General features: G+C 44.2%; 1 protein-coding gene across 1 annotated transcript in view; it reads left to right on the top strand.

The window, feature by feature from the left end:
- SMTNL2 (smoothelin like 2) overlaps positions 1 to 27,171 on the top strand; it is a 112,807-nt gene that overhangs the window by 36,257 nt on the left and 49,379 nt on the right.

Genomic DNA, 27,171 nt, shown 5'->3' on the forward strand with positions numbered 1-27,171 from the left:
TCCTGCGAACACCTGCAGATTTCAGTGCGGATTCTCCGCACATGAATCCTGAGTGTGTGCATGTAACCTTAGGCCTCCTGCACACGGGCCGCAATGCACGAACACCGACCGTGGGGGAGCCGCAGAAGATCGCGGACCCATTCACTTTAATGGGTCCGCGATCCGCTTGTTCCGCAAAAAGATAGGACATGTTATATCTTTTTGCGGAACGGAAGTATGGGACAAAACCCCATGGAAGCACTCAGTAGTGCTTTGGTAGGGTTCCGTTCCGTGCTTCCGTTCTGCACCATTCCGCATCTCCGGATTTGCGGACCCATTGACGTGAATGTGTCCGCATCCGTGATGCAGAATGCGCACGTGTAATATGGCAACGGGACACCTATGGTCGTGTGCCGGAGGCCTCACTGTCATGCCAAGACCTCATGCACACAATCATACATTTTTTTTTTTTTTTCATCCATGTACTATGTTGCTGATGGCACATTGACCCGTTCATTTCAGTGGGGCCATGCACACATCCATATTTTCTTGTGGATCCATGTGGCGGTTTCACAGATATGTCCTCTTGTGGTCCATATCGCTTCCGGGAATGGCCATTTCTGGTGATGCAAGTGAGCAAAATGCAGTATGTGCATGGAAGGTAGCTGTAATTTGTTGATCCATGGTTTTCAGACCAAAATGTGGACATGAACGTGTGCATGAGGGTTAGAAAGTCCACTGCATGTCCTCAAATCTGCATTGAGTAAACCCACTAGATGTAAAGGTGGTCTTGACAATTCATTGTACTGTGTTTTTTGATTTTCAGCAAAAAAAAATCCTCTGTGCCTGGACGTGACCTAATAGTACCTGCAATATGCATCAGGCCTTGAGCCTTGTCATCACTTTCTATATACAATCTCCTGGAGAAGTTGTGATAAAAGGGTTAAATATCTTGGGTGCTTTTGCCAAGTATTTGGGAACATTATTTTTTTGTAATCACTTGTGATATACAAAGTCTGGTTCTAGGAAAATGGGTTTAAATGTAAACTCCATCCTGCAATAAGTCTGCCGGTCCAGACAGCTGTTGGCCAAGACGTGCGGATTGGCTCCTGGTGACATCACTTCACCACAGCTGGCTCGGTGCCTTTCCCCTGAGGCAGCGCTTACAGCTGGAACTGCTTCCAGCATGGGAGGTGAGATCTGCTTTGGATCTGCTTATGTGATTAATGACTTATGCTTTCTTAATAGACAGTGGGAGCACTTAATCCCCCCCTTGTTTAGTCCTGGGTGATTAGACTGACCTTTATTGTGCAGTATGGGGCACAGCGAGAACTTTACGGTGGTAGGATGTGCGCGGTAACAAATTACACAGAAACGGGCAAGGTCTGAAAATGGAATAGGCATGGATTTTGAAGGGTTTTGTAGTTTTTGGCGCTTTTTTTCTAAGGCAAAAAAGTTTATGGGAAATATTAAATGTTGGATAGAATGGCGTTTTTTTTTTTTTTTTTTTCACCAATTATTTTTTTTAATTGCAGCCTGTTCTGGGTCTGTTGGGCTGGCCTGTTTTACCAGTTAAATGGCCATTATTGGTTGGATCTTCCAGTTCAGGGCTGGCCAACCTGCGGCTCTCCAGCTGTTGTAAAACTACAATTCCCACCATGCACTGCTGTAGGCTGATAGCTGTAAGCAGTCTAGGCATGCTGGGAGTTGTAGTTTTGCAACAGCTGGAGAGCCGCAGGTTGGCCAGCCCTGTTCCAGTTAATCACATGAACAACAGAACAGCAGTGTCGGAGGCATTGTATTTTGAGTCTGTTTGCAAATTAAAGGGGCTGTGCACTTTTCTTTTGGGGGGGGGGGGACAATTTACCCCCACCCCTTGGGCAGACCTATGAAGGGAAGCATGCTTACCTGCTTCCCAGCGCTGGCTTACATGATGCAAGTGGAGCAGGTCACTGCTGCGGCCAAGTGTGGGCTGCAACGATGTCAAAATGGAGGTTTATATCCTGGGAGCACAGCCAAGCAACCGAGGCTGGGAAGAGAAGGAGCGGGAACCAACTTTGGGAAGCGAGTAGGTATGCTTCCCTTCACAGCCCTGCCCAAGATGGGGGGTTTGCCAAAAAGATGCACAATCCCTTTAAGGCCTATTGCACACGACCGTATGGCTTTTTCAGTGTTTTGCGGTCCGTTTTTCATGGATCCGCTGTTCCGTTTTTTGTTTCCGTTGTGTTTCCGTTTTTCCGTTCCGTTTTTCCGTTCCGTTTTTCCGTATGGCATATACAGTATACAGTAATTACATAGATAAAATTGGGTTGGTCATAACATTTTCAATAGATGGTTCAGGAAAAAACGGAACGGAAACGGAAGACATACGGATTCATTTCCGTATGTGTTCCGTTTTTTTTTGCGGATCCATTGACTTGAATGGAGCCACGGACTGTGATTTGCGGGCAATAATAGGACATGTTCTATGTTAAAACGGAACGGAAATACGGAAACGGAATGCATACGGAGTACATTCCGTTTTTTTTGCGGAACCATTGAAATGAATGGTTCCGTATACGGAACGCAAAAAACGGCCAGTAAACGGGTAAAAAAAAACGGCCGTGTGCAATAGGCCTAAGGGCTCATGCACACGACAGTATTTTGCGTTCAGTATACTGGACCTTTTTTTAGCTCAGTATACGGAACATATACTGAACCATTCATTTCAATGGTTCAGCAAAAAATACTGAAGTGTCTCAGTGTGCATTCCGTTTCAGTATTTCAGTATTTACGTGCCGTGAAAAGATAGAACATGTCCTATTCTTGTCCGCAAATCACGGTGCTTGGCTCCATTCAAGTCAATGGGTCCGCAAAAAAAACGGAACACATACGGAAATGCATCCGTATGTCCTCCGTATCTGTTCCGTTTTTGCTGAACCATCTATTGAAAATGTTATGCTCAGCCCAATTTTTTCTATGTAATTACTGTATACTGTATATGGCATACGGAAAAACGGAACGGAATAACGGAAAGGAAACGGAAACACAACGGAAACAAAAAACGGAACAGCGGATCCTTAAAAAACGGACCGCAAAACACTGAAAAAGCAATACTGTCGTGTGCATGAGGCCTAAGGCAGACAAGAATAGGACATTCTCCATCTTTTTTGCGAGGCTACGGAACAGACATACGGATGTGGACAGCACATCTGTGGAACGGACACGGAAACAAAATACATTTGTGTGCATGAAGCCTGTTGACTGAAAAAGTGTTTGGCTGACAGCTATTGAAGGACTGTTCAATATCAAGTATCACCAGAATAGAGATGGACAGAGAGAGACATACACATATGAATAATACATGTGCATAAAAAAAAATCTGGTTTCTTGACCTGTTTAACGTTAATCAATTCAAGATGTTGGTGATTATTGTACTTGGCAATAGGCCTCATCCGAGCAAGCATATTTATTGTCCGTATTGGTTCTGTGTTTGCATGGCCTAAAAAAAGGCAACCTCTGTCTCTATATAAGCAGTCCACACTTCTATGTACGCAGCATGGATTTTACGGTCTCTCCCCCATTCAGTGTATATTTTAAGCAAAATTCTTCTAGATTCCAAAGCAAATTGAATCAAGAAAATGCTGAGCACCAAAATCTATGTGGAGATTTATCAAGACCGTCCCTTCCTGCATCGGTCTTGATATCCCCTGCGTTGCCAAAGGATGAGTCTCATTTATGACAAGGCGCAGGCCTCATTATAAATTAGGCACATCCTCTGGGAGTCCATGCGCCTAAACACAAACTTAGAGCCGTCATAGATTTCTGGCTTCATTTGGGGCAGAAAACTGACGGAAATTAGGATAAATTTGTCTTGGCGGTTGGCCACATCCCCTTTTGGATAAGTGGAAAGGGTGGCGTTTAAAAAAAAAAAAAAAAAAGTTGCAAAACACGAAGTTTGCCGCTTTTTAACACAATTTTTCTGACGAAAGGAGATTATAAATCTTGCCCTATGTGCTTTAGACAGTTTTTTTAATACTTTTTGAAAAGTATCTAGTAGAAGGGAGGGACGTTGTAACGTGCGCCATTTTTTTGTAGTGGAAAATATTGGTGTAAATGCACTCCAGCAATAAAGTGGCAAGGTGTAGTGTATAAGTCTACTTTCACACTAGCGTTAATATTTTCCGGTATTGAGATCTGTCATAGGATCTCAATACCGGAAAAAAAACTCTTACGTTTTTCCCCTATTCATTGTCAATGGGGACAAAACGTAACTGAACAGAAAGGAATGCTCCAAAATGCACCTTTTTTCACTACTCGTAATCTCTCATAATCTTTTCATACATCTCCCCTAAGGCTGGGTTCACACTTGAGCGTTGCGCAAACGCGCGTTTTACGCGCGTTTTTGACGCGCATTTTTATGCGCGTTTTTGTAATAGTAAACGCGCGTTTGACGCGCGTTTGTGTGATTCACTACAGTGTCCTATGGCCACAAACGCCCCAAAAGTCGCTCATGTACTTTTTGGAGCGTCGGGCGTTTTACAGCGCGATGGTACGCGCTGTAAAACGCCCAAGTGTGAACCATTCCCATAGGGAATCATTGGTTTCTCCTTGTTGAGCGTTTTACAGCGCGTAGGAACGCGCTGTAAAACGCTCAGGTGTGAACCCAGCCTTACATTCAGCATTTTGTATCTCTAAATTTCCATTGATTTTATTAGAAGCTCCTGGCAGCGGCTTACTATACGCTCCCCATTCAGAACACCTGTATGCCTGGGGGAGAAGAGAAAGCTATGGGCCGAATGAGCATTCTGTTGAAAGCCATCTAAAATATAAAGCCAGCTTAAATGGAATGTATTCTCACAAAATGACATTCTTTAAGTCACGTTTTTGGGTTCCTCCTCCTAGATAAGCTGCGATATCGCGCTTTAAAGAGGACCTTTCACCTGGAAAAACATTGTGAACTAAGTATCCTGACATATACAGCGGCGCCCAGGGATCTCACTGCACTTACTATTATCCCTGGGCGCCGCTCCGTTCTCGCGTTATGTCCTCCGGTATGTTCGGTCACTTGGTTATAGTAGGCGGAGTCTGCCCTTGTTCTGCTGTAGCGCTGGCCAATCGCAGCGCACAGCTCACAGCCTGGGACAAAAAAAACTCCCAGGCGGTGAGCTCTGCGCTGTGATTGGCCAGCGCTACAGCCTAGGAGGAGGAGACACCCAGCAGAACAAGTCTCGCGAGACTTCAGTGAATAATTTCAGCCTTCGATTTTTCAACTTTATAACCATTTTAAAACATTGATCCGAAGTAGGCTTCGGTAGCGGCAGGTACCTCGGTACTGAAGCCAACTGCAGATCCATGTTTTAAAATAGTTTAAAAGTTAAAAAATCTAATCTTGGAGTTATTCACCGAAGTCTCGTGAGACTTTGGTGATCACAAATTTTCCTCACTGGAGACAAATCTCCGTACAACTAGGGCTGCAGTAAACTAATATTTTAGTAATTGAGTCAATTTATTTTTTATGATTAATCGAGTAATCTATTAAGAAAAACCTTTTTAAAATAACGTATTCCTTTATTAAAACAATATTTTTATTTCGTACAGTGGTATAGCGCATAATTGCACACACATAAGGCTTCTTTCACAGCTGCAGTATACCTTCTGTCAGAAGAACAGCCAGAATGTACCATTTCGGGTATAGCTGGATACTGCCGGGTGCTGCAGCGATTGACTGTAATGGGGTCCGACCTTGTTACAGCATTCAAGCCGGGTTTTGGCCAGACAAAAAAAAAAAAGCTTTGGACGATACCCAGCATGTATGCCGGAACATGGCTAGATGGCCTTGGACCACATTATAGTCGATGAGAGCAGTTAGCTGGTTGCATCCAGCTATACCCGTTATACTCCAGCAGGCTGTTGCCAGAATGTGTATCTAAGGTTATGTTGTGAACTCTGTCAGTCTGTTACGGTGGAGGAACAGACTGCCAGAGTTAAGTGGCTGCCATGATGTCCCCCTTCCCCAGTGCCTCCATGCCATCCATCATGTCCCCCACTCCCTCAGATCAGCCCCTCCATGCCAAATCACAGGTGCCCCCATTAACCCCCCCCCCCCCCCCCCGTCAATAACTTTATAAATGCCATTGCCAAATCACAGGTGCCTCAATTTCTCCCCTGCCGCCACTGGTGCTGTTCACTTTTTACTTGCCTTTCCTGGCAGTGCGGCGGGGCGAGAAATGGGGGCAGGAGACGTGTCTTCATCCCAGCATGCACTGGGACCTGACATCACACACAGCCAGCGTGGTGCCGAGTCAGGAGGCCACAGAGCGGTGAGTGAGAAGCTTCATTTCACTCGCGCTCCGTGGTCATGTGATTTAAAGGAATTCTTGATGCAGGGAAACTGCATCGAGGATTTATATATTTTTTTGCCTCGATTTCATCAATTAAATCTATAAATCGTTTCAACCCTACGTACAGCATTCAAATGAAGTTTTGAACGAATCCACTTCAGACCTTGGATCCGAAGCTCGATTCGCTCAACACTAGCAGTGACCGAAAGTGTTCACATATCACCAAAAATTGTGCGATTTACACAATAGGTCATTTTCTGATGACCCATTCTGTTTAAAGTTACTCTTGGGATATTTCCAAATATTTCAAAGTACAGATGACGAGTGTTAGGCCAGGTCCACAAGAGTTTCTTACGAAATTGTTATGCCTGCCCAGCTGCAAGTTTACGGACCCGAACTCCTAGCATCATAAGAATCTTTGATGCTGTGAATTCAGGTCTGTTAAACCTGAGGTTCTCACATACGCAATATGGACGCATAGTGCTTCCAGAATACATCTGTGTGGACCTGGGCTATGCTTACACAGCTTATTTTCAGTGCGTATTTTCGGGTGTTTTTCCTCGTTGGAATCTGTGCAGAAAATGCCTGTGGAAAATCTGACTTGTAGTTTATACGACCCTGATTTATGCCGCAGAATGAACAGCAAATATATGTAGGACTTCTTAGCTGTGAATATACCGTAATGAACGCTGTATTTACCGTAGTAAACCATTTATAAATGTTCAGATGTGACGCATGCAGTGAGAATACCACAGCAGCGCTCCATACTGCCGGTCTGCAGAGTTCATGTGAAGCCTGCCCCCTCCATAACCTTCAGTAGTTACCAGAAGGATAATGTTTTCACCACATTTATTTTACGGCTCATGAACTGCGGTAATTTGAGTGCATTCCAATTTCTGTGGATGTACAGCAGTTATGACTTCTAAAATACTTAAGTAATGAGTACGGGGGCTGGGGACTTTCCGGTAAGTGATGGGTTAATCCCATTATTGTGGGAAAGGTTACATTTACTTTGCAGCAGAAATCCCTTTCAATGAGCTAGTGTTTTCAGAGGACCTTCTGTTATGTTTCGGCCTCTCTGAATTTGCACCTGCCATTGCCGGAGGCCTTGTTTCAAAGCGACTTGTAAAATTGCAGTGAAGAAGAAATCTTATTAAAATGCGCTGGCGAGAAACTGGATGCCCGCTCCAGAGAGGACAGAGCAGCCTCCACCAGTGGCATGTGCCAGGAGTATCAAGGTTTAATCATTTGTGTCTAGCCCATGTTCATTCTTCTGGTTTCAATCACTCAGTCGGGTGGCTTTTATAATAAAACAGATTTGTATTTTATTAAAGGGAACCCGTCATTAGGCATGTTGTCCCTTAACCACCTTCATGTCATTTTGCAGCTTTCTAAGCATACCCATGTTCAAACCGTGTTTTAGAATGGTCCGTGGGTCCGTGTATTTAGCACGGATGCGTGCTCTATTTTGTCTGTCCATCACGCCCGTTTATAGTCTATGGGTCTGTGAAAACCACGGATGCCATTCATGTTTCATGGATCATTAAGAAGAGATGCTTTGAAAATTAGTTTTCAGCTGTTGTGTAGTGTCAGTGAAACATGGATGACATACTGACAGCACAGACCCAGGGACCCATCATGGACATCTTCACGGAGGCATCACTGACCACCTTTTTCATGGGTTTAAGCATGGACAAAGGACGTGTGAATGAGGCTTTAGGTAGTGAAGAGAATTTAGAAATTAAAATCATCACATTCTGATGGTTTAGTCTACTTTCACATATGCGTTTTATACTGTACGGCTTTGAGATCCGGCAGGGGATCTCAAAACCACAGCAAAACGATTCCGTTTGGATAATAGAACCGTCTGCATCTGTTCAGAACGGATCTGGTTGTATTATATTGAAAATGAAGAAACCGGATCCCGCACTAAAACCATTGTAAGTCCATGGGCGCCGGATTCGGTTTTCTTGTGTCCGGAAAAAAATAAGCATCCGGCACCATTTACTTACGTGGTTTTTGGTGCCGGATCCGGCTTGTTCAGTTTCCTGTGCCGCTGTTTTGTCTCCGGCATGGGGACGCAACAAACCGGATTGGAATGCATTCTGGTGCACTAGTTTGTTCATCCCACCACCACCGAAGCACAGACTTGACCCCTTATGTCTGCACGTCCCTCTACATCCTTAAAGGGAACCTGTCACCTGGATTTTGTGTATAGAGCTGAGGACATGGGTTGCTAGATGGCCGCTAGCACATCTGCAATACCCAATCCCAATAGCTCTGTGTGCTTTTATTGTGTAAAAAAAACGATTTGATACATATGCAAATTAACCTGAGATGAGTCCTGTACATGAGATGAGTCAGGGACAGGACTCGTCCCAGGTAATTTGCATATGTATCAAATCTTTTTTATTTTATTTTTACACAATAAAAGCACACAGAGCTATGGGGACTGGATATAGCGGATGTGCTAGTGGCCATCTAGCAACCCATGTCCTCAGCTCTATACACAAAATCCCGGTGACAGGTTCCCTTTAAGGCAATCTCAATGCCCTCTTGTAAGGCCAGACTCCAGATATCCAAGCCAATTGCATTCAAGTGAACACCATCAGACCGCCAAAAAATCCTTTTCGAGTTCACAAGCCTCACTGCCACATTCCTGGCTTTAAAACGACCCATTGCCCAGTTGGCCTTAACCCTAGCTCTATTTAAACCCTCCAAGTAACAAGAACCCCGCCAGACTTTCCACAGAACTATGTCCGACCAAACCGTCACTAACTTAGGGAACAACGCCCATAACCTCAACAGGTCGAACTTCACGCCCCTCACTAGCTCCCAAAATGGCCGTGCTTCCAAATCATTGCCCCCCCCCCCCCCCCCACATGCAACATGTCTTGCTTAACAAACCGGTGGACTTCAGGCATCGCCCCACCCCAGACCATGTCCTGTGGCCCAACCATCTTACCACTGCCACGATCTCACAAAATCTAGCTGCTGACAGTCCGGCTGAACCGCTGCCCAGATGGCCCCCCAGAAGACGTATGAATGCCCTAAAATCCAGATCAAAGCTGGTTCTGCACCTGAAACGAGAAAAGCAAAACGGCAAAGAACAATACCGCTGCAAAAACTAAAAACCCACTACCCCCTCATTTTCCTTAACTCAACTCTTGCTTTACACTCGATCCAAACGGATATACGACCGAAAACTAATAGATTCCCAGCGCCCAATACGCTTTAATCTAATCTTCCAACCCCCACCAAGCCAACTCCGTCGCATCCCTAATCCTGAACGAATGGCTTGAATATCCAGCGTGTCCTACCCCTAACCGGTCTAAACATTTCTTAAAAACTGCTGTAAACTGAAAACGGGATGGAAAAGACCCATCTGCATGAACCAATAAGGCAAAACCCCTCCCTTCATACTTATGCATGCAATGCACCGGACACATCACATACCCCGGAATACCGAACACCACAACTCTACGCCCTCTAACTTCTACATCCATCTTTGACCGCCCAATAATGAATTCCACTCTCTCATGGAACAGATCCATATCATCCCTCGGCAACCCTCACACTCTACCAACTGTCAGACAAACCAACTCCCCCAACCGCAACGCCCCAGAATATGCCAAAGAAAATGCAAGTCGAAACAAACGCAATTTCCATGCAGAACTACATACACCTTTTCAACTGTTCCCTTAATTCCAGGAGCAAGGCAAAAGACACCGGCCGCCTACCATCCTCCCCCGCCCTTAACAGATGCCATCCTTTTAACGCCCAAATGACCAAAAATGACTTTGTAAAACCTGTCATTTTTCTCAATTTAAAACCAAAAGCCAGCCCCACTACGTAACCATTCATTTTCGCAACTGGCTATCCCTCCTCTCTACAATGGCCTACGAACAACAACAATGGTACTTCTAAATCCTCATTCCCTAACACCCAACCTAACACAACACTGCCACACTTAAATAAGGTGCCAACGATGCCTGAATAAGCCCCGCTACGGTGCCTCCAGAAGATTCCATAGACAATTCGGGCACTCCCTCCCAAACTCCTCCGCCTCTGGGGCCAGCTGCCGAAAACGCTCCCACTGTGAACGAGAGAGAGCATCAGCAATAGAACGAGAGAGAGCATCAGCAATACAGTTATCGTCCCCCGGCATATGCACTGCCACTACCCATGCATTGAGCGACAGACACTGTAATACCAGCCACTGTAACAGCCGTACCACCAATGGTGACGAGGCCGACAACCCATTGATTGCTTGAACCACTCCCAAATTGTCGCAGTGAAAGCGGGCCTTTCTATCTTGAACCCCCCCCCCCCCCCCCCCCCCACAACATAACCGCCACTACAATAGGGAACTGTTCCAACAGCGCAAAATTCTTCATCCAACTATCTAGCCATCCTCCGGCACACCATTGACCCCGCAGTAAATGCCAAAACCACAACGCTGCATCAGAAAATTGTTCAAAATCTAACGCATCCACCACTTCGCCCCCATAAATAGCGAACGACCGTTATAACTTTCCAAAAAAGAACCCCAGACTTGCAAGTCTGCCCACAAAATTAAGTTTTCTCAGGAGTGACTGAAGTTTGTGCAGTTTAATCTTTTTTACCCACTGCGCCCCCTCCACTTCCCTCTTCAAATCTTCCAGCCTTTCCATAGGCAACCTACATTCCATCCTTATCGTGTCAATCACTATCCCCAAAAAACTCAATTCCGTTACCAGCCCCATCTTCTTCTGTCGTCTTCTCTGTCGCCAAGGGAACACCAAATGTCCCAAACAACGCACTCAATGTATGCAGTAACAGCGAACAAACACACTAATCTGGTGGTCCAATACAAAGGAAGTCATCCAAGTAGTGAATGATCGATTCACAACTGGACGAATCCGCCACCGCCCATTCCAGAAACGAGCTAAACATTTCAAATTACACACATGACACAGAACAGCCCATTGGCAAACAACGATCCACAAAAAAAATAAAAAAAATACCCAAAACCCCCCAACAAATGCAAAGAATCCGGATGCACAGGTAGTAGCCTAAACGCTGCTTCAATATCAGTCTTTGCTAGTAACGCCCATCTTTCGAACTTTTTAACCCACGCAACTGCTGCATCAAATGAGGTATATATCACCGAACACAATGCCGGATCAATACCATCATTGACCGACTATCCCTTCGGAAAAGACAGATGAGTAAGGCGAAATTTATTAATCTCCTTTTTTGTGACCAACCCTAGTGGCGACACCTGCAAATTCACTAATGGTTCCAAAAACGGGCCAATCTCTCTCTCAATCAAACAGTATTAAACAATATCTTTGCTTTTCCTCATCCTCCTTCTTGCCCTCACCCCTCCTCGTTCTGTCCAAGTATAACTTTTCCAACGGCAGCAGTGAAAAATTTCCACATACTCCTTTCCACAAATTCGCTTCCTGCTTCAAATGTGCCCCTAACGGGCCCTCAAAACACATAAACTTCCCCTCTTGCCTTGTCATCCAACCTCGCCACTTCTTCCTCCTCCTCCTCCGAACCAACCGCTTGCGTGTGCACCGACACCGTGCTACCGCCTATGTCTAACCTGTCCCCGAATGTGCCCCCGGACCCACATGTAGCACCCGCCACACCCCAAATGTGCCCCCGGACCCACATGTAGCACCCGCCACACTCGCCGATCCTGGAGAAGGCATTTTCAGACGCTGGGCTCAAGCCAGGGACGTTAAAGCGGACCCCCGCCATTGATGTCTCAGAGGGGGCGGAGCCTTCTTCCTGCTGCTGTCTTGAAGCTGGGAGCCTGCTGCAAGATTCCTCCTGACTTGCAGCAGCCCCGTCCCTGCCGCCATATTGATCACGCAGAGGGGCCCCATCCTCTCCTAGGAGGGGGCCCGCCGTGCCCGATCTGGAAAATTGCCAGTAATTTATTTTCTTATCAAAATGTGTAGACCATAATCATTAACTGATTCTGTCCCATCAATGACTAGTATCACGGGTGTATGTGTCGGTGTAAGAGACTGACAGCTTTCCCAGAGGTAGAAGGTACTGTTCTCTGCATGATGTCCTCAGAGGTTGAGCTCTGATTCTATCTGTTATCTCTGGTTTCATATATTACATATTAACTTTCTTAACCATTCCAGAAATAATAATCATAAATAAAGCGCTAGTAGATTACTTATCTAATCAGTAATATAGCCTACAAATATTCATACATTCCATCAGAATAAAGAATTTGGAATGAGTCTCCAAGGCCTGGATTCCTTAATAGAAATGAAGTCAGACTCTGAGAATTTTTATTGTTCAGCTCCTTTTTTGTGTTGATATGTTGGCACTACCCTATTACGGTTTTCCGCACTACGTCTTCCAGAGGGCATCAGAGACTGCAATCTACAAACATTTGGTGGCGCTCGGTAGCCAAAAAGTTCCAACAATGCAATGCCGACCACTGGTGACATAAATCCTTTATCCCTTCATTAAAATGACAGTGATCAGGAGGATGCGGTATGCAAGGCGACGGATGTTGCACGTCATTAAATTAATTTGACATTATATTGATGATATGTTTAGTTTGGTCAGAGACAGAAGAACAGTTTTTTATGATTTTGTGGAGTTCTTTAGCAAGGATAACAGTATGAATATGGTGCAATAATTACAAAAGGATATAGAAAACCTTTATAGGTTATAAGAGTTTTTATCCTGCGTGTGTGAGATCCACATCGGCAATTCATTAGATTACGTAATTGTTACGTAATTAAACGCTATTATATAATATAAGAATCTTTGCTTTGCTCTCCCTGCTGCAGCTCTTTAGTCTCCCCACGTCAACAACCGGTTTGACGAAGATCAGTTGGCAGCTGTAGCCAATGACTGTCTGCAGCAGTGACCTGTCCCCCATGTATCATGTGACCCAGTGATATGATGCATGAGGAACATGTCACTGCTGTGGTCAGTAATTGGCTTCAGCAGCCTTGTGATGGGGGGAGACTGGAGAGCTGCAGCAGGGAGAGCGAAGGAGTCAGCTCTACCGACGAGGATCAGATGTGTATGGTCTGGTCACATTGGGGGGAGCGCGGGGTCTGCTCAACAAAACGTAAAAAATGTTGCCTGGGCTTAATTGTCTTGTTGTCTCAATTTCATGTACAATTTATGGGTGGCTAAATAAGTGGAGTTACTATTTGGTAGAAACTGCTGGGTGACAAATTGAACTCTATATTACATTACTTTTTTACTGGTATTCAAAAGGCCAGTCAACTACAATTCATTACAGTTGTGGCTGCCAGATCCTGCCGTACCCAGACCAAATTGTGTAACTTTTAATAATGCAAAAAAATAAATATTTATATCTGGAATAATGCCGATTTTCAAATCCTTTACTGGAAAATGGATAGTACTATCCAAATGTGTGAAAGACAGGACAAGAGATTAGCCCGGTTGCCAATGTTATTCATGAGGCCATTTGTAAGAATTGCCATATTCTGAGAGATGAATAACAATTGAAGGAACGTGTCTCAAAAAAAAACCTGTGATAACATTCAGGAGAAGCTGCTCAATTAAAGATGGGTTATTGAGGAGCAGCTTCGCTGAAGATAAACTATTAGTTAATCTCTGGTCCCTAATGGGAGTTACAGATGTGGGAATTGCTCGTTCTGCAGTTATAATATGCTTGCGGGCAGTTTAAATACTGGAGGTACGAAATATATTGTGCACCAGTTCATAAATGCACACAATCTGTAGTGTACATCATAAGGTGCCCATGTGGATTTTTCTACATTGGTAAGACTATTAGATGCCTTTTGGAACTAATATAGTCAATGGGGTCCGGCGGGAATGTGGTAGTTGGGGAACTCGCACAGGCTGTTCCACTAGAGAACTCTGCTGCAGATATGAAACTAGCCTTAGGTGTCTGCATAAGGCTGGGTTCAGACCTGAGCGTACTGAACGTACGCTCTGTATGCGCGATTGTACGGGCGTTTGCAATCGCGCATACAGAGACAAGCGAACGTCCATTGTCGCGCGTTCCCGCTGAAGTCTATGTACGGGAACGCGCGACAAGACGCCCCAAAGAAGCTCCTGTACTTCTTGGGGCCTCGGGCGTTTTACAGCGCGATCGTATGCGCTGTAAAACGCTCAGGTGAGAACCATTCCCATAGGGAAACATTGGTTCTTGCCTGTTGAGCATTTTTACAGCGCGTAGGAACGCGCTGTAAAACGCTCTGGTCTGAACCCAGCCTCAATGATGATTTCACCCGATGAACAAGCGCTTTTTGTTTATCCGGTTTTCTTTGCCACTTTTAGGCTACTTCTGAATCAGCATTTTTGCTGGATCCGGCAAGGGATTCTCAAAACTGCTTCCGTCATAATACAACGGGCTGCATCCGTTCTGAACAGATCTGGTTGTATTATCTCTAAAATGAACAAGACTGAGAAAACTGATCTGACACCATTGACTTAGGCCTCATGCACACGGCCGTTGTTTTGGTCCGCATCCGAGCCGCAGTTTTGGCGGCTCGGATGCGGACCCATTCACTTCAATGGGGCCGCAAAAGATGCGGACAGCACTTCATGCCCCAAGGTCTGTGCCTATGCATTGCGGACGCGGCCCGCACATGGTCGTGTGCATGAGCCATTAGGCCTAGTTTACACAGTGATTTCCATCAGTGATTGTGAACCAAACCCAGTAGTGGATCCTACAGAGATGCGGTATAATGGAAAGACTTGCACCTTTTCGGCATTATTTTTTTTACCTGCGCAGTTTTGGCTCCCATTTATTGATGGGAGTCACTGACCAGATGGGTTGACGTGATCTTGCCGGGGCTGGCACGTGATTCTTTATTTCTTGGGCCAGTGAGTAAGTCATACGTCACACGTGGTGCATTTGTCCTGAGATTATTTAATATTTATACTTGAGCGTCTAGGGAGCTTTAAATGATAGTAATGATGAACTGTTGCTTTCCCTGCAGGCAGACTTGTGGTGCGAGCACAGCACTTGTGGATGTTATGACATGCACGCCAACGCTGGAGCCGGCATATAAATTACTGAGGCCTGTATCCAAATAGTATTGTTGCGGGTGATGCGGTCCCTGCACACAGAAGGACGGTCCAGTTAATGATTGATGAGAGATCACAAACACAAGGGAATGATGTTTATGACCTTTTAAACGGTTGTGTCTGCTCAAACAGAGTCTGGATCCATAAGGACAGCGCCGCACATGTCACTCTGTGTGTATTTGTGCAATAGGAGCGGTGATCTGTTTGCCATAGTAAAACATTGATCATGGCTGCTGGTGTTCGTTAATGTATCAGCGTGGCCATAGCATTACAGCATATTACTCACTACATCACTTTGCATCAGTAAATGTGTACTTGTGCTTAGATCAACATCCCCTGTTATGGGCAGGAGAAAGGTGAACTGTCGTCATAATGTGTGTTACTGCATGTTTGCAGATTGCCTTTAAAGGGAGTCTGTCTCCTCTTTTTTTCACGAATATATCTAAGGCTACTTTCACACTAGCGTTCGTCGGTCCGATCGTGAGCTCCGTTTGAAGGAGCTCACGAGCGGACCCGAACACCTCCGTCCAGCCCTGATGCAGTCTGAATGGAGCGGATCCGCTCAGACTGCATCAGTCTGGCGGCGTTCAGCCTCCGCTCCGCTCGCCTCCGCACGGCCAGGCGGACAGCTGAACGCTGCTTGCAGCGTTCAGCTGTCCGCCTGGCCGTGCGGAGGCGAGCGGATCCGTTCAGACTTACAATGTAAGTCAATGGGAACGGATCCGCTTGAAGATGACACCATATGGCTCAATCTTCAAGCGGATCCGTCCCCCATTGACTTTACATTGAAAGTCTGAACGGATCCGCTCAGGCATCTTGCGCACTTAGAAATTTTTCTAAGTTATTAATGCAGACGGATCCGTACTGAACGGAGCCGCCGTCTGCATTAATATGATCGGATCCGTTCAGAACGGATCCGATCAAGCGCAAAGTAGCCTAAGGCTACTTTCACACTCTTGTTTGGAGCAAATTCGTCATGGATCTGCACAAACACTTCCGTTCATATAATACAACCGCATGCCTTCGTTCATAACGGATCCGTTTGTATTATCTGTAACATGGCCAAAACTGATCCATCTTGAACACCATTGAAAGTCAATGGGGGGCGGATCCATTTTCTATTGCCAGTGAAAACTGACCCGTCCCCATTGACTTACCTTGTGTGTCAGGACGGATCCGTTTGCCTCCGCATCGTCAGGCGGACACCAACTCTGCAACCAGAGCGGAACGAAGGCAAACTGATGCATTCTGAGAGGATCCTTATCCATTCAGAATGTATTGGGGCAAAACTGATCCCTTTTTGGACCGCTTGTGAGAGCCCTGAACGGATCTCACAAACGGAAACCAAAACGCCAGTGTGAAAGTAGACTTAGAGCGCTGCCCAAAGCAAACCAGACTGAAGAGGGGAGGGCTGCTTTAGGCTGGGTTCACACTTGAGCGTTGCGCAAACGCGCGTTTTACGCGCGTTTTTGACGCGCATTTTTATGCGCGTTTTTGTAATAGTAAACGCGCGTTTGACGCGCGTTTGTGTGATTCACTACAGTGTCCTATGGCCACAAACGCCCCAAAAGTCGCTCATGTACTTTTTGGAGCGTCGGGCGTTTTACAGCGCGATCGTACGCGCTGTAAAACGCCCAAGTGTGAACCATTCCCATAGGGAATCATTGGTTTCTCCTTGTTGAGCGTTTTACAGCGCGTAGGAACGCGCTGTAAAACGCTCAGGTGTGAACCCAGCCTAAGTTGCTCATATTTTGGGATATTTGGTAGCGACTAGAAATATGAACCTGACCTTGTTTGAAAGCTGGCATTCCAACCTTTCAAAAGATACCAGCATTATATTCACTATATCAGAAATTGGGCTGGGCATAACATTTTTAATAGATGGTTCCACAAAAACGGAACAGATACGGAAGACATACGGATGCATTTCCGTATGTGTTCAGTTTTTTTTTTTTGCAGACTTAAATGGAGCCACGGAACGTGATTTGCGGGCAATAATAGATTCTATCTTTGAACGGAAAAACTAAAATATGGAAATGGAATGCATACGGAGTACATTCCGTTTTTTTTTTTGCGGAACCATTGAAATGAATGGTTCCGTATACGGAGCGCAAAAAACGGCCCGCAAAACAAAAAAAAACGGTAGTGTGAAAGAGGCCTAAAAGTGCTTTTCCTGGACACTGAATACAGACACATAGTACACACAGGTATGTCTGGAAGGTGTCTGCAAATGTCTGTGGGGCAATGCTCTAATTAGTTAAATTGGTGAAAATTAGGTGACAGACTCCCTTTAAACGGCTTGCCGATATGCCATCTGAGGACATATGGGCACCATGGGTGAAGTCTCCCCCTCTGGACCTCTGTTTTCCCATTTTTGCTGCAGGTTTATTGCATTTGGAGCCTTCGCAAACCCACGTGGTTTTACTACTGCATTACCAGCCACAATTTTCTGTGCAGATGGTGGTGGTGGTCGTTTCATCTACTGAAAACTTGTCAGCTGCTAACACAGTACTAAAAATGAATGTGCATCAGAAATGCGACAAACACAGCAAAAACGCCATGGGGGTTCATTTACTATGCTCTCCACGCCAGTTTTTGCAACTTTAATGCCCATGAGACAGTATTTTGGTGCAAAGAAGTTATTGTGTCGTGCTCGCTACTTGGGAGTGACGAGGGCTTGGTGGGGGCCAGGACTTCGGCCCTGTCAAATTTAAAAAATTTTACGTCTGAAAACCGGTGTAAAAGAGGAGTGAAAACTACTCTGGTCAGTTGTAAAATGCCAATCTTTGTAAATGACCCTCCTCCTGTATAAATACAACCTAAATGTTTGGTAGAAGCAATATCCGTTGATCTCAGGGGATTTCAGCAGCTTGAACGGTAGCAATCAGGTGATCAAAGGGGAGGCTGCATTTGCGGTACGGCCACGTGTTCAGGTTTCCTGATGCCGTTGTGGAAGCCAAAACTAAGAGCGATTTCCAAAAGGAAGGAAGTATTATCTGTCCTCTTTATACTTAATCTCCCTTTAAGCCCCACTTCTGTTTTCAGATTGAAAAATTGCACCAGGAAACCTGAATGCATGGCCGTACCCTTAGGCCAGACACACACACAAACCAGTTCAGTGTCAGAAACTCGCAGCTTGTGGCAGTGTAAGTTCCCGTTCTGACCTCTGCTCCCCTGACAGGATCGCACCGCACAGCATTACAATGATTTATAATGCTGTGTGTCCCTCCCAAGACATGGAATATACTTTATTTCACTGACAGCATTATGTCAGTGTAATTCAGTAGATTCCAGGACCATCAGGGTCACACGGATTATAAATCATTGTAATGCCGTGCAATCCTTGCAGAGGAGCGAGGTAAGAACAGGACCTCCCACTGCCACACGCTGAAAGTTTCTCGCAATGAACTCGCTTGTGTGTTTCTGGCCTTAAAAATAGGCCGTTCAGTTGGGACAACTCCTCCTTTAGGTTTTTTTTTTTTTTTTTTTTTTTTTTTTTTTTTTTGGTGCAGGACATTTAGGGTACTTTCACACTAGTGTTTTTTTTTCTTTTCTGGCATATAGTTCCGTCACAGGGGCTCTATACCAGAAAAGAACTGATCAGGCATATCCCCATGCATTCTGAATGGAGAGCAATTCGTTCAGGATGTCTTCAGTTCAGTTGTTTTGACTGGTCAGGCAAAAGAGAAAACCGTAGCATGCTACGGTTTTATCTCCGGCGAAAAAAAACAAAGACTTGCCTGAATGCCGGATCCGGCATTTTTCCCCATAGGAATGTATTAGTGCCAGATTCGGCATTCAAAATACTGGAATGCCGGATCCGTCCTTCCGGCCTGCGCATGCAGACCGGTAAAAATGTGAAAAAAAATCCAAAACGGATCCGTCTCTCTGCATGACAAGCGGAGAGATGGATCCGTTCTTGCAATGCATTTGTGAGACTGATCCGCATCCGTCTCACAAATGCTTTCCGTCACATCCAAATCGGCGGAACTGCCCGCTGGATCACACTGCAGCAAGTGTGAAAGTAGCCTTAGATGTAGCTAATATGAACCAGACATGCCTTTCTGACATTATGGTCTAACTTGCATAGGACTAATCAAAGTTGGTTTGCCTTGTTGCTATATTAGTACCGGTAATTCAGTAATATTCATTTTCAGTCTCTCCCTTTTAAGTGTGGTTATTTGATTAAATTGGGAAAAGCCCTTGCAGTATTCAGATATTTCTCAGCTCTCTTTTCATTACCAACAGGAAGGAGACTCCATTTACGATACTTTACAATGACTTTTGTGAATGGGAACAGGAGATGGGACTTCTCAATGTGCTGCTGGGTGTTACAGCCAAACCTCTGCAATCAGTGAATGCAGACATGGATTTCCCACGTTTCCTGTGACTGCTCTCATAACAGGGGTTTATCATTCAGCTGCCTGATATTTAAATGGCTTCAAAGGGTGAGCTGTATTTACATCATTTACATCATGGTGTTAAGTGAATCCAGCATAATGTTGTTCAGGTCCTAAAAAGAAGTCCTTAAGTCGGTGGGAATCATGTCTAGAAAGTGTGTAGGGGGGTCATTGTTTTGGAATACCGGACCCGATAGCAGTTGTATTTCTAGGTTTGGGAACTGTGTGGAATAAACAGACAAAGTTTAATACAAGTCTAGTGGACTGGTGGTCTGCTATATACATAAGACTGGGATGGGTTGTTTCAGCTCAGTGCCAAGACTTTCTGCACCACTCTGTCCTCCGCACTGCCCTCTTGGGTGGCAATTTGCTGATCCCCCTTCACTGGGCCATCGCTGGACACCCTCAGCCAAGTCTCACACTTCTGTACTCTGGTATAACCCTCCATCGGGGCATTACTGGGCTAGTCAGAAGTCTCGCATGTCTCTTTTGTGACGTTTCCCAAAGCTTAGCGCCACCTTCTAGTGGCATCACTACTACAAATTCTAACAATTAGGGGGTCCCCTCTTCGCGAAGCAACGAACCACAGGTAAATGAATTGTGGAAAACCGCCATCTGCAACAGTATTAGGGTACTTTCACACTTGCGTTTTCCAGTAAGGATGCATCAGTTCAGTCCCTCAAGTTTTTTGGATGGAGAAAATACCTCAGCATGCTGCAGTTTTCTGTACGGCCAAAAATACTGATCACTTGCCGGATCCGGCATTAATTTACATTGAAGTTGTGAAGTGTTAGTGCATTAAGTGTTCCGGCAAAACTGATCTGGCTCTCCGGTCTGCGCATGCGCAGACCTTTAAAAATGCAAAAAAAAAGATTGACATCGGAGAGACGGATCTGGTATTGCAATGCATTTGAATCCGTATCCGTCTGACAAATGCATCAGTTTTTCATCCGGAATGCCGGATCCGTCAGGCAGTTCCGGGGACGGAACTGCCTACCGGAATCCTCTGCCGCAAGTGTGAAAGTACCCTTACTAAGCATATTTTGTTAAAGCATACAGCGTATCGACTACGTCACCTTCTTCATAAACTCCTTCAGTAGACTAATTGTGTATGGAGACTTTGTGGCAGTGCTCCATGGGAAAATAATATACAAATATACAAGTCCAACTTTTTAACGAGCCTTAGGACATGAAATGGGAAAATAGCCAAGTTGTTCTAGATATGTTGGTCCTTTATGATACATTTTAGTGCATGTGTTGCATGACTGGGTTATCTTCTCAGACTTTCTTTTTTTTAAATATATGTATTCTCAATTTTTTTTTTTATCTCCTTTTTGTTATCATTCTCCTATTTAATGGTAGTATACACTAGAAGGGAACACACATCGCTCTGTGGAGTTGGCTCATGAGTGATGACAGGGATGCTGGTGCTATCATTCAGCCCGGGGTGTCTGGCTGCAGATGCTAGGCACTCTTCCAAACAGAAGTGTCAGTGGGAGGATGGACCTCTGTGGTATGCGTTGTCCTGATAACACCCACAATGATACAGTTATTTGGTGGATACGGGACACGTTGTGATGGAGCCTGAAACCAAATTAGACAAGTATTTTTAAATGAAGCATTCCAAAGGTTGAGAGCCCGCTCACTGACTGAAGTATGTTGCCACCAGCCATTTCTCTCCCCTCTTTTCAAACCTGAAAGTCAAAGATAAATGAAGCCAAAATGTGTAGGGTGCCTTCACTGGGCATGTTTTAATAAAAGTTAGCATTCTAGATGGTGGAGATATGGTGGAATCGGATACATGGATACCACTTAATTGAACAGAAGGTTTGAAAGTTACAGCCTGCGTGGTTGGGAAATAGACTCTAAATTGGTGAGCCCCATAATCCAATCCTATTTAGAAATATTGATTTTAGTACATCTGCAGTAAATGGGGGGTAGTTACAGAGACCAACATTTTACGCTGGTCTTTGATTCCCCCCTGCGCTGCCGGAGGATGCTCCTAATTTATGACTAGGCGCACACCTTGTCATTTGTTACACACGTGAAAAAAAAAATATATATAATAATCAAGAATTACATGCAGCATCTCATAGCCACCCTAAGTGAAAAAAAAAGGCTGGACATGGATGCAAAAAAATAAATAAATACATTTAATGTAAAAAAATGTTTTTTTGCAGGATGAAAAAGAGTAGTGTACCATGTTTTTCCATCCTGCAAAGTCCAGCAAAAAAAAAGTATTAATTTTTTATTTTATTTTTTTAAACAATGGAACTCCATGGTGTATGGTATCTATCTCGGGCATTTTTTATTTAAATACATTCAACTTATGACAAAAATGTGATGTGAACCCAGCCAAAGACAGGACATGCTGTGAATATTCCTGAACGGACATGGTGAAAAACAATGCTCGTGTGAACATACCCTTTGAAATGAATGGGTCAGTATTCAGTCCTGATGCTGTCCAAAAGGAACGACATCCAGGGGAAAACATTGTCCGTGTGAAATTAGCCTTGTATGACACGTGGCTGATGTGGTGCAGTTAAAACCACGTGGAAAACCACTGGACCCTCCACATGTGTCTCTGATACAGTTGTTGAATGTCATTGCGTTTTTTACTGGTGAAACATGTTAAATAAATGGATTTCACCTGTAAAAAAATGCAACCCACCAAAAACCACCTCAGCAAACGCATTAATTTTTCTCCGATGTACAGGTGAAACTAAAAAAATTAGAATATCGTGCAAAAGTCTATTTATTTCAGTAATGCAAATTAAAAGGAATTGCATTAATGCAGCTTAAAATTTGAATTTTGTAAAAAGTTTAAATATTCTAGGCTCAAAGTGTCACACTCTTGTCAGCTAATTAATTCGTACCCCCTGAGCAAAGGGTACCTCAAAATTAAGACTTTAGGGTTTAATAAGCTGTAAGCCATAATCATCCAAATTATACTAAATAAAGGCTTGAAATATCTCGCTTTGCGTGTTTATGAGTCTATCTCATATGTTAGTTTCACCTTTTAAGTTGCATTACTGAAATAAATGAACTTTGCACGATATTCACATTTTTTGAGTTTCACCTGTAGTATGAAATGTCGTTTTATTAGCACCCTTAACAGCTATATGTGAATATACCCGTAAGGAAATATCGTGATGATGGTTTATTCTATTATTCTATTGACCTGTGCATGGTCCTACTTGTATATCACCAGGTTTGCAGTGTGCTTGTGAACTAGTGTGCGGTCTAACAATACAGAGGTCAACCACAGAAATACCAATATGAAATATTCTCTTTCCTTTGATGTGCATACAATAAAGCTGCCATTTTACTGACAGCTGTGTAATAAAATATGTTGCCTATTTTTCATATGAACAATAGTGAACTTTTTCTTTTCCCTCAGGGCCTTTCAGTTGCATTTTTCTACATGCACTTAGTTACTACCATTCCAGCTTCAGTAAAGAAAGCAACAAGGCCACAAAAGCCTGGAATTGAGACTTGCTGTGAGTTGTATTAGTGAGGGTTGCCCTTTTTCTACTGAGCTTGCGGCTTTTTTCTAAAAATATGCATGGTCACATACGTTACCTGTATACAGTGAAGCTAGGCCTTCACCACATCATTACATCCTACCCAAGAAAAGCAGAGAGCAGAGTAGGGGGGTCTCTGCACAAAGCAGAGAGCCCCTACCTCATGATACTCAGCCACATCATGACATATTACAGGCTATATTACCTTGTATGTGTACACTGATGTTTAGCGGTATGTACCTTAGATATGTTTTTTATGGTCTCCAATGGAAATGTGAGGAACATAAGTATTTAAACACCTTGCGATTTTGCAAGTTCTCCCACTTAGAAATCATAGAGGGATCTGAAATTCACATTGTAGGTGCATTCCCACTCCGAGAGAGAATAAAAAAAATTACGAAATCACATTGTATGATTTGTTTAAGAATTTATTTGTCTTGCACTGCTGAACATAAGTATTTGAACACCTGAGAAACAGCAAGAATTCTGGTTTTTAAAGACCTGTTACTGTGCCTTTAAAAAGTCCACCTCTACTCCACTCATTAATCTAACTTAGTAGCACCTGTCTGAGCTCTTTAAAGACACCTGTCCATCTCACAGTCAGACGCCAACTACTACCATGGGCAAGACCTAAAGTGCTGTCAAAAGACACCAGAGATAAAATTGTGGACCTCCACAAGGCTGGAAAGGGCTACGGGGCAATTGCCAAGCAGCTTGGTGAAAATAGATGAACTGTTATAGCAATTGTTAGAAAATGGAAGCGGCTAAAGACGACTGTCAGTCTCCCTTCAGACTGGGGCTCCATGCAAGATCTCACCTCGTGGGGTATAGCTGATAAGAAAGGGGAGGAATCAGCCCAGAACTACAAGGGAGGAGCTGGTCAATGACATGAAGAAAGCTGGGACCACAGTTTCAAAGGTCACTGTCGGTAGAACACTACGCCGTCATGGTTTCAAATCGTGCATTGCACGGAAGGTTCCCCTGCTCAAGTCATCAAATGTCCAGGCCCTTCTGAAGTTTGCCAATGACCATCTGGATGATCCAGAGGAGGCATGGGAGAAAGTCATGTGGAACTTTTTGGTCTAAACTTCACTCGTCGTGTTTGGAGGAAAAAGAAGGATGAGTTGCATCCCAAGAACACCATCCCTACTGTAAAGCATGGGTGTGGTAACATCATGCTTTGTAGGTGCTTTTCTGCGAAGGGGACAGGACGACTTCACTGTATTAAGGAGAGGATGAATGGGCCATTTATTGTGAGATTTTGAGCAACAACCTTCTTCCATCATTTGGAGCATTGAAGATGGGTCGTGGCTGGGTCTTCCAACATGACAATGACCCGAAGCACACAGCCAGAATAACCAAGGAGTGGCTCTGTAAGAAGCATATCAAGGTTCTGCAGTGGCCTAGCCAGTCTCCAGACCTATATCCAATAGAACATCTTTGGAGGGAGCTAAAACTCCATGTTGCTCAGCGATGGCCCCGAAACCTGACAGATCTAGAGGAGATCTAGAGGAGTGGGCCAAAATCCCTGTTGCAGTGTGTGCAAACCTGGTCAAGAACTACAGGAAACGTTTGACCTCTGTAATTGAACACCTGAAAAAATCAGGGGTAATATTGGTACAGAAGCCTTTGTTTGCAAATACTTATTTACAGCAGTGCAAGACAAATAAATTCTTTTAAAAATCATACAATGCGATTTCCTAAAAAAAATCATTTAAATTCTGTCTCTGAGTGGGAATGCACCTAAAATGTGAATTTCAGACCCCTCCATGATTTCTAAGTGGGAGAACTTACAAAATTGCAGGGTGTTCACATACTTCTGTTCCTCACTGCATGTATAGATGACAGGTGGTCCTTCAAGTTACAATATTAATTGGTTCCAGGACAACCATTGTATGTTGGAACCAGTGTAACTTGAGTGATTGGTTCCAAAGCCCCAAAATGTCATCCAAGATAAGCGAAAATGAAGCAGATAACTGAGAGATAAAACAAGTCTTTACATATAACAGTCAGGAACAGCTGCTAACTAGCCTCTAATACAGAAGAAGAAAAGATTCCACAGCACCTCCACATGCAGTAAAAAACTTGTCCTTTATTCACCCTTGCAATGTTTCAGTCCTTACTGCTTGAAAAAAGTTCCAGTAAGAGGACTGAAACATTACATGGGTAAATAAAGGACAAAGAGACACATTTATTAAGATCAGCGTGTTCAACACCGGTCCTAATAAACCCCTAAGCTGGCGGTGGACGCCAGAGTTGCATAGACGCCGGCCGAGCTGTCTTGCATTTGGACCTTTTTCTACACCTAAAACAGGCATAGAAAAAGGTAAATGAGAGGAGCCTGTCGGCCCGTCCCCTTCCTCACCCATGACCAAATGTATATTATTATTTTTTATATAGACCTGGCGTAACCTGATGTTCGGATTTTAAATTCCGCAGCACATTAATTTGTGTTGCGGATATTGGCAGCAGATTTCACCCTTTTGCAATGTAAAATCTGCACTGTTTGGTTTGAATTTTGCCGCTGCTGCAGAAATCCGGCAGATCCTTAATATTAGCCTCAGACTCCCCACTTGTGGCCGTATCAGACTGAAATGGTGTTTGGCGCGCAGTCTGTAAGCACTTTTATGTTCATTTGGATAATATTTGCAGTTGTGTGTGTGTGTATGTATGTATGTGTGTATGTATGTGTATATATATATATATATATATATATATATATATATATATAATGTGTGTGTGTATAATATTACATTTGTAGTCAGGAATATACTGTGTATGTATGTTAGGTACATTTGAAGGGCATCACTGTAAACACCCACATTCTCTGGAATATGTAACACATTAGATTTCTATCATGGCATCATCTCTCATTGGCTGGTGGATTGCTGCGCTGCGTGATGGTGCTAGTAGGTGCTTGTTACCATCCCTTTGTATACAATCCTACATCGTCCTCTTTACAGGAAACAGATGTATTCAAAGGCTCCCACCTTCTGCATGAAATGTATATACATGGATTTACGTTGCCTAGTTTCAAAACACTGATCTTTCCCTGTATACAGCTTGTTTGTGCAATGTAAGGGATGACAACGGCAATATGTAATGCAGATCATAAAGAAATGAACGTAATTCACACTGTTTGTCTAGGGACGTGTGCATGTCCTGCTTATCTGTAATCTGAACTGGATATAAACACTGTGACAGGCAAATATATATGTAATGTAGATATTAAACTGCAGCCAGGAGCAGCTCGGCCCCATTCACATGCGATACCAAGCATAGCCGCTATACAATGTGCTTGGTAAGCTGCAAAAAGGCAGCCACACTGACAGGAGCGCGCTGCCTTCTCAAAACAGCTGATAGGCGGGGGTCCCAGGTGTTGGACCCCACCGGTCAGATACTGATGACTTATCCAGAGGATAGCTCATCAGTAAAAAAAAAAAAAAAAAATGTTTTAGAAAATGCTTTTAATGGAGTTGTTCCCATTAAGGCTACTTTCACACTCACTTTTGGTGTGGATCCGTCAAGGAACTGCACAGGCAGATCTGTTCAGATAATGCAACCGCATGCATCCGTTCAGAACGGATCCGTTTGTATTATCTGTAACATAGCCAAAACAGATCTGTCTTGAACACCATTGAAAGTCAATGGAGGACGGATCCATTTTCTATCGTGCCAGATTGTGTCATAGAAAACTGATCCGTCCCCATTGACTTACATTGTGTGCCAGGACGGATCCGTTTGGCTCCGCTTCGCCAGGCAGCGTTTTGGTGTCTCCAGAGCGGAATGGAGACTGATCGGAGGCAAACTGATGCATTCTGAGCGGATCCTTTTTCATTCAGAATGCATTAGGGCAAAACTGATCCGTTTTGGACCGCTTGTGAGAGCCCT

This window comes from Bufo gargarizans, chromosome 3 (genome assembly GCF_014858855.1).
Source record: "Bufo gargarizans isolate SCDJY-AF-19 chromosome 3, ASM1485885v1, whole genome shotgun sequence".
NCBI classification, from domain to species: Eukaryota; Metazoa; Chordata; class Amphibia; order Anura; family Bufonidae; genus Bufo; species Bufo gargarizans.